Below are 13726 nucleotides of genomic sequence, written 5' to 3'. Positions count from 1 at the left end.
TAACTGAATGAAATGAGTTAAGTGTAAACACCAGAATCAACTGGTTGGGCTGAAGGCCTGTTTCTGCGCTGTATATTCTAGGTAATTCTATGCAAGAACAAAAATATCACATAAAATAACGAAAAGGAGTATGAGACTTACAATACTCTTCTGTTGCTGTTTAAATTTAAAGAATCTGAGAGCTGGGAGAGGCAAACCTCAGGTGGTTTGTGTTAGTTTGCATGACACACACCACATGGTTTAAGTACATTGTCCAGGGCCGTTCCAAGGCAGTGCTGCTGCTATTGGACGTGGTTGCCGTTAATCTGAGGCCCTGTTTGTCGGTAAAGCTCCCAGGATGTTATTTAAAGAGAAGCAGGAGAGTGATCCCAACCTTCCAACCAACATTTATACCTTCAACCAACTCTCCCCATAAATACAAAATAATCAGTCAATTCTCTCATTTACTGTTTGCAGGACCTTGCTGTGCATAAACTGCCTGCTGCATATTCCTAAATAACAACAATGTCTACACTCAAAGATAATTCAGTGGCTGTGAAGAAGCTTTGGAATGGCTTAGTGGCACAATAATGCAAATCCTTTGTGAATGATGTTCACTCTGTATTGAGTGAATATTTCATTTGCGGAAAGTCCTTGCCAACTTTTATTTCCGTCGTCCAAAATCAAAGAGACACAGCCAGAGAGGAAACCTAAAACAGCACTTAAATAATCTCAAGTTAGAGATTTTCAATGTCTATTCCAGTGAGCAGCCTGCCTCTGAAATCCATTACAGATTTCCTTGTGGTGCCTGTTCAGATGATTTCTGTCTCTGATGATTTTGATCTTCCTCTACTTTTTATGCACTTCAAACTTTGTCTCCCACAGGGACACTGACAGCCTCTTGTCTTCTAGCAATTAGTATCTAGTGAAGTCAGTTTGCAGCCACAAGCCTGGCTCTCTCAGGACACCATTACCTGTCCCTCGCGGCAGGGCTGCAGCACTAAATTATAAATTCACAACAATAAATAGAAAGCTTTAATCACCTCCATCGCTTGTCTAACCAACGCTTGACTTCAATATTTTCATCCTTGGTTTCATATCCCTCCTTAGCCTTACCCCTCCCTTTCTCTGTAAATTGCCTCCAGCTCCACGACACTCTCAGTGTTGAGACTCAGGGGAGACAGGAACATAGGAAATGGGAGCAGGAGTAGGCCATTTGGCCCATCAAGCCTGCCCTACCATTCAACTAGATCATGGCTGATCATCTACCTCAATGCCACTTTCTCTGCACTATCCCCATATCCCTGGATGTCATTAGTATCTAGAAATCTATCGATCTTTGTTTTGAACATTCTCAATGATTGAGCTTCCGCAGCCCTCTGGGGTAGAGAATTCCAAAGATTCACAACCCTTTGAATGAAGAAATTCCTCCTCATGTCAGTCTTAAATTGCCTACCCCTTATTCTGAGACTGTCTCCCCTGGCTCTAGACAACATTCCACACAACCACCCCACCACTCCCCAGCCAGGGGAAACAGCCTTCCTGCATCTACCTTGTTGAGCTCTGTAAGAATTTTGTATGTTTCAAAGAACCACCTTTCATTCTTCTAAACACTAGGGGATAAGGGGTGTAGTGCTAATGTCACTGGACTAGCAATCAGAGCCCCAGGCTAACACTTTGCAGACACAGGTTCAAATCCCACCACAGCATCTGGTGGAATTTGAATTCAATTAATAAAATCTGGAATTAAAAGCTAGCCTCAGTAATGGTGACCCTGAAACCATTGTTGATTGTCATAAAAACCCATCTGGTTCACTATTGCCCTTTAGGGAAGGAAATCTGCTGTCCTTACCTGGTCTGGCCTACATGTGACTCCAGACCAATGGCAATGTGGTTGACTCTTAACTGCCCTCTGAAATGGCCTAAGAAGCCACTCAGTTCAAGGGCAATTAGAGGTGGGCAACAAATGCTGGCCTTGCCAGTGATGCCCATATCTTGTGAAAAAATACAAGAAAGCATACCTGTGCCCCTTTAATTCTGGCCTTCTGCACATCCCTGATTTCCATTGCCCCACTATTAGTGTCTGTGCCTTCAGCTGCCTAGGTTCTAAACTCTGGAATTCCCACTTTAATCCTCTCTACCTCCCTCTTTTCCCTTATTTGGTTCAGTATCAAATGTTGTTTGAGAACATTCTTGTACAGTGCCTTAGGGAGTATTACTATGTTGAAAGTGTTATATTTTTTATTCATTCTTGGGATTTGGGTGTCGCTGACTAGCCCAGCATTCATTGCCCATTCCTAAATGCCCTTGAGAAGGTGGTGGTGAGCTGCCTTCTTGAACTGCTGCAGTCTATGTGGTGTAGGTACACCCACAGTGCTGTTAGGGAGGGAGTTCCAGGATTTTGACCCAGCAACAGTGAAGGAACGCTGATATATTTCCAAGTCAGGCTGGTGAGTGACTTGGAGGGGAACTTCCAGGTGGTGGTGTTCCCATCTATCTGCTGCCCTTGTCCTTCTAGATGGTAGCGTTCGTGGGTTTGGAAGGTGCTGTCTAAGGATCCTTGGTGAATTCCTGCAGTGCATCTTGTAGATGGTACACACTATTGCCACTGTGCGTCAGAGTTGGAGGGAGTGAATGTTTTTAGATGGGGTGCCAATCAAGCGGGCTGCTTTGTCCTGGATGGTGTTAAGCTTCTTGAGTGTTGTGGGAGCTGCACTCATCCTGGCAAGTGGAGAGTATTCCATCACACTCCTGACTTGTGCCTTGTAGATGGTGGACAGGCTTTGGGGAGTCAGGAGGTGAGTTAGTCACTGCAGGATTCCTAGCTTCTGAAATAAAAACAGAAAATGCTGGAAAAACTCATCAGGCCTGACATCATCTGTGGAGAGGGAAACAGAGTCAACAACAGAAGGGTCTGAAGAAGTGTCATACGGACTGGAAGCATTAACTCTGTTTCTCTCTCCACAGATGCTGTAAGACCTGCTAAGGTTTTCCAGCATTTTCTGTTTTCATTTCAGATTCATCTGCAATACTTTGCTTTTATTTTTTCTTTGCCTATGACCTGCTCTTGTAGCCACTGTATTAATATGGCTAGTCCAGTTCAGTTTCTGGTCAATGGTAAGTCCTCGGATGTTGATATGAATGCAAGATGTATGCTGATTGACTTCAGAGTTTGTTGCCTTTGCTGCTCCTTCAGTAACTAACCCAGGGCCTTCCGCTGTTTGCTAAATGCTGGGACATCCCGAGTGTGTAGCAGCTTCTCTTATTAATTACTGCAATTTGCATTCCCAATTGAGAATTGTGCCAGTCCCTCACAGTGTCAATCACTCTGCAAATAACAGATGCCTGGAAATCAGTCCCTATCCATTGTACACATTGATTATCCTGTGGCGCTACATCCTGTCTTCTGGAATTTGAAATGTTAACACGTTGAGGTGCATTTAACAAAAAAAATTGGCGCCTTTGATCGCAACAAAATAAAATTGAGAGAAAGAGAATTAGAAAGAAAGCAGGAAAATGCTGTGGGCCCTGTTTAAATCGCAGTGCATGCTTCCATGCAGATTAATTAAGGGCAAATGCGAGGATGGGATTGACAGAAGTGACTAAAGCATTCAGGGACCACTCTCTTTCAAAGGAGCTAAGTGAAGTCCAGGCAAATCACACACTTAAACAATTAGCTGAGACAGGCTTGTTAAATAAAAGACATTTGCATTATAATAAATTCACATTACAGCAACTCAGCTGTCAGGTTTCCAGAAAAAGCATAAGTGATTCCAGGAGCCTTCCTGGAATTCCATCCCTAACAGCAAGAGCACAGCTTAACTATGAGGTGTCTGAGGTCAGCAATCATCGATGAATAAACAGTGACCTCGACAACAGAGGAACAGGAGGGGGCCATTCAGGCCCTCGAGCCTGTTCTGCCGTTCAATTAGATCATGGCTGATCTGCATCTTAACTCCATCCTTGGTTAACCCTTGCCTATCAATCTCTGGTTTGGCCTTATCGACTGGCCCACAGCCTCCACAACAGTATTAGAAAGAACGTTGCAGATTTCCACCACCCTTTGTGCAATGGGACTGCCCATCTCAATTACTCGAGAAGTGGCTGGTGGATAATTAAGGCCGCCCATGTTCCAAATAGTAACCAGGGCAACAACACAAGGCTGCAGTAGGTGTTGTGATGTCTTCAAGTAGAAAAAAGGAATTTGATTCTGCACCATAACATCTGGGAGTCAAAGGGTGAGGAGCAACAGATCGTGAGATCAGCTGAGGCAAAGTGTATTTTACAGCCAGAAAGAGACAGAATTTAAGATTAATTAATCTGGAACTCCAACAGATACACTGTGCAATGAGAAATCCTACACTCTGATAGAAACTCTCCACTGGAATCCTTCTGCTGTTGGTATATTGCTAGAGGGATATGGAATTTGAAAGAAAGGAAGTTGTGTTGGACTTGATTTAACCTGGTTTGACCATATTTCTGGAGCTTCAAATGTTGGTGGGGTCGGGACCCGGGGGCGGGCATGATTTAAAAATGGCCGCCTCGGAGGTCATCTCAGCATTCTGACGCTTCCGAGATAGCTTGAAATTTTCAATGTGTTGGCAGGGCTGGGGCGGGGGTGGGGGGGGATTGGGAAACCCACTTGCCTCAAATTAACAACCCATTAAACTCTTTTTAGGAGCTTGTTGATGGGCTGGGGAGGGAGAGGTCAGGATTGTCAATGGTCAGTTCAGCAAACCCGACTAATCAGTGAAAATTGGTGCCCAACTGTCTGTCGGGTTCATTACAGGGGAGGGATCTGAAAGTTTGTTCTTAAAAGTTGAAAGGTGTCGGCTCATGAGTCATTTTGTGCTGGGTCGGAGTGCATTATCTTTATTTTGGCTGCATGACCACTTTCCTTTGCTTTAACATTACTGGCCCTCTGAAGAGCTGCCTGCTCTCCTTGGCAAGGTAATGGCAGGCTCCTGCATGGCTGCCACCTGCCTTTGCTGTTCATGCTCTGCAGGCAGCTCCCGCTTCCTGGAGACATTCAGTGCCATGAATGGAGGTGCTGAGCTTGCCTTGGGCCCAATTAGGGCAATTCCATTTCAAGAGCGACGGAGTTGAGGTGTGGGGTCGGCACCCGGAATTCATCCAGGTGCTGGGTTCCCGACCCCGCTTTGAAATTTTCTGGAGTATTGTGAACCGTTCTGGTCGCCATTTTATAAAAAGGGGAAGGTGCGAAAAAAATGACAAGAATGATATCTGAACTACCAGGTTATGACCATCAGGAAAGATTGAACAGATTGGGTCTCTTTCCTCATGAAAGGAAAGGATTGTGGGGTTGGGGGGTGGTGACCTGATCACTATGTATAAAATATGAACGGTTTTGGCAGAGTGGACACAGAGAGAATGTTTTCATTCATGGGGAAGACCAAAACTAAAGGCTGTCACTAACAGGCAGTCACCGAGAAATCAAAACAGGAATTCAGACGAAACATCTTTACCCAGAGAGTGGTGAGAATGTGGGGTTTATGAGCACAGGGAGTGTTTGAGGTGGATACTATAGATATGTTTACCTGAGGCTGGATACGTGTATGAGGGAGAGTGTAATGATGATAGAGTTAGATAACAAAAGACTGGAGTGGAGAATAAAGGCCAACATGGACTGTTTGGGCTGAATGGCCTGTTTCTGTGCTGCAAATCCAAGTAATTTTACTTTGATGTTTAAGTCAGAGGCTCTGAGTTCAAATCCCATTCTATGACGGAGGGAGTGCTGCATTTCCAGGCCTACCTTGCTTTTCAGCGGGATGTAAAAGACCTATAGAGATACCTGAAGAGCAGGAAGTACCCCCAGTGGCCTGGCTAACATTTGTCTCCCAACTAACAGCATCATAGGATAGTAACTCATTTCCCTACAGAACATCAGTGACTACCCTTCAAAAGCACTTCATTGATCAGGGTGAGCTTAGGTATGTCCTAAGGCCACAACGGGTGCTATTTAAATCCAAATGTATTAGATAAATACTTGAAAAAGATAAAATTACAGGGAAAGAGAGGGGAATAGAATGAATTGGATATCTCTTTCAAAGAGGCATGATGGGCTGAATGGACTCCTTCTGCGCTGCAGTACTCTATAATTATAAGCTCTTCTTTCTATTGACTGTACCTGGGATCTTGCTGTACACAAACTTCTGCATTTACCCCAGGGACAAGAGTGGCTACAGTTTGAAAGTAATCCGTTTGCAGGAATTGAGGAAGGTCTTGTCAAAATTGTAGGGATTTTCCCATCATTTCTTGTGGTGAGAGTGCAGGCTGTTGCTGAGCAGTGCCATCCTCTCCCAGTTCACACTGGTACTCTTAAGAGTCATAGAATGGTACAACAAAGAAAGAGGCTATTCAACCCATCGAGTCTGTGCCAGCTCTTTCAAAGTGCTGGTCTAGCTAGTCCTACTCCTCACATTTCCCCATCTCCCTGTCATTTTTTCTCCTTAAAATATTCATCTAATTCCCTTTGGAAGGTGACTATTGGATCTGTTTCCATCACTCGATAAGGCAGTGCATTCCAAATCCCATACACCCTGATTATTGTTCCTAAAAACTTCCCCACCACCAATGTTAAACTGTCTGGCCTATAATTGCCAGCTTTATCCTTCTCCCCTTTTTTTAAATAAATGTGCAACCGACGCACAGTGGCAGCAGTGTGTACCATCTACAAGATGCACTGCAGGAATTCACCAAGGCTCCTCAGACAGCACCTTCCAAACCCACGACCACTACCATCTAGAACACCAAGGGCAGCAGATAGATGGGAACACCACCACCTGGAAGTTCCCCTCCAAGTCACTCACCACCCTGACTTGGAAATATATCGTCATTCCTTCACTGTCGCTGTGCCAAAACCCTAACAGCGCTGTGGGTGTACCTACATCACATGAACTGCAGCGGTTCAAGAAGGCAGCTCACCGCCACCTTCTCAAGGGCAACTAGGGATGGGCAATAAATGCCGAACTTGCCAGTGACGTTCACATCCCATGAATTAATAAAAAGCATTGTGATTCGCTGATCATTTGGGATTATCCTTTATATAAGGATAGGAAGATTGAGGCCAGCACCTCTGCAATTTCTACTCTTATTTTCCTCAGCAACTTAGGTTACCTTCCAACGGAACTGTGTCACGACTCACTGGGGATAGTGCGCTGTGATATGAAGCCCCACTGTTCCCTGAGCCATGACAAATGTGGAAAGGTTTGATCAAACCACCAGATTGTTCCAATTCTCCCCAACTGTTTAATTTAGGTTAACAGAATACGAGCACCAGGTTTGTAAACTTCATAAGTAAAAAAACTGCTTATTGAACAAACTGTCATTAACCAGTGGTGAAAGAAAGAAATGTGAACTGCTAATTTCTAACTCTATAACCTAAACTCTACCCCTTCTTAAATCCTTATATACACACACATAAGATACACACACATACAAGGAACATAAGACACACAAAAACGTGGATTTTAAGGGTGGGGTAAAACAGTTCAATAGCACCAATTCTGGGGTACAGGATTCGATGGGTTGATTTTGATCGATGTCTCCCAAATTCCTTTCAGTTCTTGTTGATGACACGAGGTGGTCTTCCAGCACTTTCAGTATTTAGTTCATTGGTTCAGCACTTGCCTTTCAGTGATTTTTTCCTTTTGCCTCTTGACAGGGATTTTCAGAGAGAGAGCAGACCATAGAGATATGAGGAGAAAATGCCAGCTAGCTGTTATTGTGGAATTACTGGAATTCCACACACCGGAGAAACAGGTTTTAGGTTTTGTTTCTTTCAGGCTAGGAGCTATTCAGCTGCCCTGCTCTTCACACAAACTTTGGTCACCTGGTAAATTAAAATGATATTGTCAGACAGCTCTCTTGGGCCAGGACTCCTTTCTGGCACCATCCTGTCTTTCGTGGCACAGTCTGCCCCAGGACTGCAACATTGTATATATCTCTCATCCTGTTCCAGTGGACATGTCTTTCAGCCTGCAGCCATTGTAATTTTAAAATCCACATTCCAACACAAAATAAAAAGATATGATCTTTACAACAGTCCAACAGAAATAAAAAAGATATGTTCCTTGCATGTCTTATTCATCTTAAATATCGCCAGCCTTTTCCTCACATGGGAACTTACTGCTAGCAATGTTCTGACCATTCCCCTTCCCTCACCTCCCAGTCATGCAACCACTCTTTTCTGACCCCTCTCAGCTCCCTGATACTGCTGCTGTTCTGCCGGATCACACTGAGCTAAAAGTGCAAAGTTCCGACACCTTAAGCAAAACACTCCAGTAATTCTACTCTTAGAGTTCAGTCAGTCCTTGTAAAACTGTAACTTCATCATAGTGATGTTTTGAGTCAAAGTCACAGGCCATTACAGAACTGTCACTTTGATATTCAATTTAATCAAGTTTGATAAGCAGTCTGATCTTTGAAGGGTAAACTGATTTTCTGCCAGGCTGTGTCAGGGTTTCTCTGCTTCATATCTCATTGAGAAAACTTCAGAAGAACGTCCTCTATAAAAGCTAGTGGGGACGAATTAGAGAGCCCTTTCAGATGGACAGCACCAGCACAACGGGCCGAGTGGCCTCCTTCTGTTCCGTACAGATTTATGATTCTGTGATACTGCAAGAGGGGAGCTCATGGTAAAAGTAGACATTGCTGCTGTGAAGCTGATTGGGTGATGCATGTTATTGAATTGTGCAGTAAAGGATCTTGTAAGGAAGCAGGAATGTTCTCAATAAATTGAGCTTTACTGGATTCTGTATAATGTAGCTAGAATAATCACATTCTTCATGTCTGCGTGCTAGCCCTTTGAAAGAGCCATCAGATTACTTCCGCTCCCCTTCCCATAGCCCTGCAAATTTCTCCTATCCGATCCCTTTTCAGATTTACTATTGAATTCCACTGCCCTTTCAGGCAGTGCATTCCAAATCATAATACCTCACTGCATAAAGAAATTCCCCTTATCTCCCCACTGGCCTTTTTTTCCCAATTTCCTTCACTCTGTGTCCTCTCGTCACCGACATTCCTGAGGAAATAGTTTCTGCTTATTTACTCTGTCAAAAACCCTTCCTGAGTTTGAAAACCTTCATTAAATTTCCCCATTACCTTCTTTGCTCTAAGGAGAACAATCTCAGATTCTCCATCTCCCCCACACCCCAACTAATGTCCCATATATATGATTGCCCCAGTCATGTGATCGGACTCTGCACCCCCCCCCACCCCACCCCACCCCACTCTGCCCCGCCCTACCCCACCCCCCTGCCCCATGCAGAACTGCTCTGTCTCCAAAATATTATGTGAATGTTGTTAAATGTTAAGTGAAAGCCCACACGATGTAGCACGTGGCTGTGCCTGTGGCTGAAATATTGAATTGAAACTCAAACAGTCCTTAACCACAGAGAATCAGGCTCCAATCAATGAATTACTGAATTGTTCAGGATTCCCAGGCGGTACTTCAAATGGTTATAAGATAAAAAGACTACATCATACTTAATTAAGTTGTTCATTAGCTTGTTAATGTATTACAACATAAAAAATTCACTCATAGAAGCTCTGGTAATAACTCAATAGGAGTCACTTGCAGCTGATAAAATAACGTGATGATTTCTGCAATCTGAATCTGTTTCTGCATTGGTTTCAATGCAATGGCCATTGTTGGCGTTCAGAAAACGGACCCAGGTCGGAGCTGTGAGGGCACAGGGCAAGGGGGTGGGGGCATGCAAAGGGAACCCTAACACATGGAAGAGTGCTTGCAATGCAACAAGGAAGTGGCATGAAGTTCAGTTCGACAGAGTACTTAACTCAGGATTTGGTGAGTGAGGGAATTTCAAGGGTTGATGTCTGTATAAAATCTAGTCAATTTTTGTAATTAGCATTTAACAACTTTAACCACAACTTGTAATCCCTTTCAATCTTAATGATAAGTGAGCTGCCTGCTAGTGGTGGCTACAAATTTAGTTAATTAGGTGGCTAGTTAGAACTGGTTGTCTGGTCATCAGGACTTTACCCAGGTATGGGCAATTTCCGCAAACATAAATACAGCAGGGTATGCTTACACAGTAAGTAGTTTGCAGTCCAGCTCAATGGGAAAACTGCTCCAACAGAGGACTCACTTAACTCGGGGAATTCAGTGTGCCTGGTGTGTGACTTCTGCTGTGTGACCTGTGGTGCGTGTGATGTCTAGTGTCTTTGAAAAGGACAAAATGAATGATGGACCCAAAAGGGTGATTCCACTGCCTTGCACTGCCAGTGAGAGCCACACTCTCAGGATACGGGTCAGGGAGTTGGATCCACAGTGTCAGAGCCCGTTTACAACACATCCTCCCTATCAGTAAGGCTCCCTGCTGGAAGCACATCCTGCACAAACATACCGAGCGATGGTGGCATAGTGGTAATGTCACTGGAACAGTGTTCTGGGGACATGGATTTAAATCCCATCACAGCAGCTGGTGGAATTGAAAAGTCTCAGTAATGGTGACCATGAAACCATTGTTGTAAAAATCCAAAACAAAAACACCTGGAAAAACTCAGCAGGTCTGGCAGCATCTGTGGAGAGGAGCACAGTTAACGTTTCGAGTCCGCATGGCTCTTCAACAGAACTAAGAAAAAATAGAAAAGGGGTGAAATATAAGCTGGTTTAAGGTGGGGTGTGGTGGGGGGGGGAGGGGGTGTGTGGGGGGGCGGGGGTGGGTGGGATGAGAAGAGCTGGATAGAGGGCCAGTGATAGGTGGAGATAACCAAAAGTTGTCACAGACAAAAGGACAAAGAGGTGTTGAAGGTGGTGATATTATCTAAGGAATGTGCTAATTAAGGGTAGAAAGCAGGACAAGCAAGGTACAGCTAGCCCTAGTGGGGGTGGGGTGGGGTGAAGGAATCGAAAAAGGCTAAAAGGTAGAGATAAAACAATGGATGGAAATACATTTAAAAATAATGGAAATAGGTGGGAAAAGAAAAATCTATATAAATTATTGGAAAAAACAAAAAGGAGGGGGAAAATCGGAAAGGGGGTGGGGATGGAGGAGAGAGTTCATGATCTAAAATTGTTGAACTCAATGTTCAGTCCAGAAGGCTGTAAAGTGCGTAGTCGGAATATGGAGTGCTATTCCTCCAGTTTGCGTTGAGCTTCACTGGAACAATGCAACAAGCCAAGGACGGACATGTGGGCATGAGAGCAGGGTGGAGTGTTGAAATGGCAAGCGACAGGGAGGTCTGGATAATGCTTGCGGACAGACCGAAGGTGTTCTGCAAAGTGGTCACCCAGTCTGCGTTTGGTCTCTCCAAAGTAGAGGAACCGCATTGGGAGCAACGAATGCAGTAGGCTAAGTTGAGGGAAGTGCAAGTGAAATACTGCTTCACTTGAAATGAGTATTTGGGCCCTTGGATGGTGAGGAGAGGGGAAGTAAAGGGGTAGGTGTTGCATCTTCTGCAGTTGCATGGGAAGGTGCCGTGGGAGGGGGTTGAGGTGTAGGGGGTGATGGAGGAGTGGACCAGGGTGTCACGGAGGGAATGATCCCTACGGAATGCCACCGGGGGGGGTGAAGGGAAGATGTATTTGGTGGTGGCATCATGCTGAAGTTGGCGGAAATGGTGGAGGATGATCCTTTGAATGTGGAGGCTGGTGGGTTGATAAGTGAGGACAAGGGGGACCCTATCATGTTTCTGGGAGGGAGAAGAAGGTGTGAGGGTGGATGCACGAGAGATGGGCCGGACACGGTTGAGTGCCCTGTCAACCACTGTGGGTGGAAAACCTCGGTTAAGGAAGAAGGAGGACATGACAGAGTAATGTACATGACAGAGTTATAAAAATCCATCTGGTTCATGAATGTCCTTTAGGGAAGGAAATCTGCCCTCCTTACCTGGTCTGGACTACATGTGATTCTAGACCCACAGCAATGTAGTCGACTCTTAACTGCCCTCTGGCAAGCCACTCAGCTCAAGGGCAATTAGGGATGGGCAACAAATGCTGGTCTTTCCCATGAAAGGATAAATAAGACTTGTTACAGGCTTCTAACAAGGTGTGGGACTTTAGATAGGGGAGAGGTTTGTAGATACATGAATGGATCTTCTGTCACATTGCTGATGAGAGGTTGGGTAGAGGGGTCGATCAGGAAGGGGAAAGTTGTGGTGCTGGTGATGGTGTGTGAGAGAAAGTGATGTTTGTGAGTGGTGGTTTCGTGATGATCTGGGATTGAGAGCACAGAATCAAAACTGACAGAGGCAGCAATCTGATAGAGAAAGAGGAGTTGGGATTGCAAATCAGGATAGTTAAATTAAATAAGAGTGGAGCATAAACACCAGCAGGAGCTGGGTGGGCCAAATGGCCTTGTTTCTGCGCTGTATATTCTGTGTAATTCTATCCTGGGAGGAATGACACAGGATCCAGCTCCTAATAGGTATGGGCTGACAGAGAAGTCAATATTACCCCATCGTGGCCTCCTACCCCTCGTGTTGATATTCCCAATCATGTACCAGGCCCGATCTGGATATTTTAAACTGGACTGTGTATCTTTCCTATGGGTATCCGGTTCTAACAAGCGGGTCAATCTGAGGAGAGGCCAGGAAGGAAGTGGAATCGCGGAGAATTGACACTGGCTATTTTCCCACGCAGTATCTGAGGTCAGAGGTCAAAACCAGGGACGAATTTTCCAAGGGACTATTAGCGAGAATGTGTTCCATCGTCCAGCACTAACACCCTGCACCTTGGCTACAGAACTGACATGGAATAATCCAGAATACATTAATCTTCGACTAACCTTGCTTTGTAAAACTGATGGAGGTTAATGCAGCAAAATGCATCAATGTGAGAATCTGAGCTGCCATTGTGGTTCTTTATGCTGCTTCGACTGATCAAAGGTTTAATGAACAGAATAAGCCTTTTAAATGGTGACAAAGCACAGTCTATAAACGCAGTCGAATTTTTATTCATGATGGTCACATTTATCAATTGTTGTAATGAAGTCTCTGGGGTCACTGTTGTGAGGGCTTTACCACAGGATGATCCTGCCCTGCAGCTCCTGTTGTTGCTTATGGAGCATTCCTCCTTTATTCTTGCGCCCTAGGTCACGTCTCCCTCACAAAGTTGAAACATTTTCAAAGAGTCATATTGGACTCGAAACGTTCACTCTGTTTCTCTCTCCTCAGAAGCTGTTAGACCTGCTGAGTTTTTCCAGCACTTTCTGTTTTTATTTCAAATCTCCAACATCCGCAGTATTTTGCTTTTATGAATATTTCGTCTACAACTACCTATCAAACCCTTCCATAATCCCAAATTCCTCCATCAGGTCACTCCTCACTTTCTCTTTTCTAGAGAAAAGAGCTCCAGGCCCTATCCCAGGTCATTGCCTTTACCAGGTGGCTATGTGGAGGGAGTCTTGAGCTTCTGAAAATTGGGCAGCCTTGCAGTTTGTTGGGGAGAATATGGCTGCAGTTGTGGTGCTGCTACTGAGCTGGGGAGAGCCGGCCTGAGTGCAGGCATTGTGTGTGAGATATTACACCTCATGCCAAGCCCAAGAGATGAGGGAGAGCTTTATATAGAAAGGGGTTTGTCCATATGCAGGGGGCGATGTTCTATATTGGTAGGAAAATGCTATTTGGGGATGTTCTGGTAAATTCGATCCTGTCTGATGACCCCAGCAGTGAAACCAGCTCATTCGTATTTGCAGCCTTTGCTGGGCTGCTCGTTGTCATTCAGGTTCTTGCTGCCTTTTCTTCTCTGTCAATTTTCAAGATG

This window comes from Cetorhinus maximus, chromosome 6, assembly GCF_964194155.1.
Source record: "Cetorhinus maximus chromosome 6, sCetMax3.hap1.1, whole genome shotgun sequence".
Taxonomy (NCBI): domain Eukaryota; kingdom Metazoa; phylum Chordata; class Chondrichthyes; order Lamniformes; family Cetorhinidae; genus Cetorhinus; species Cetorhinus maximus.
Note: the sequence above shows the minus strand (reverse complement) of the source record.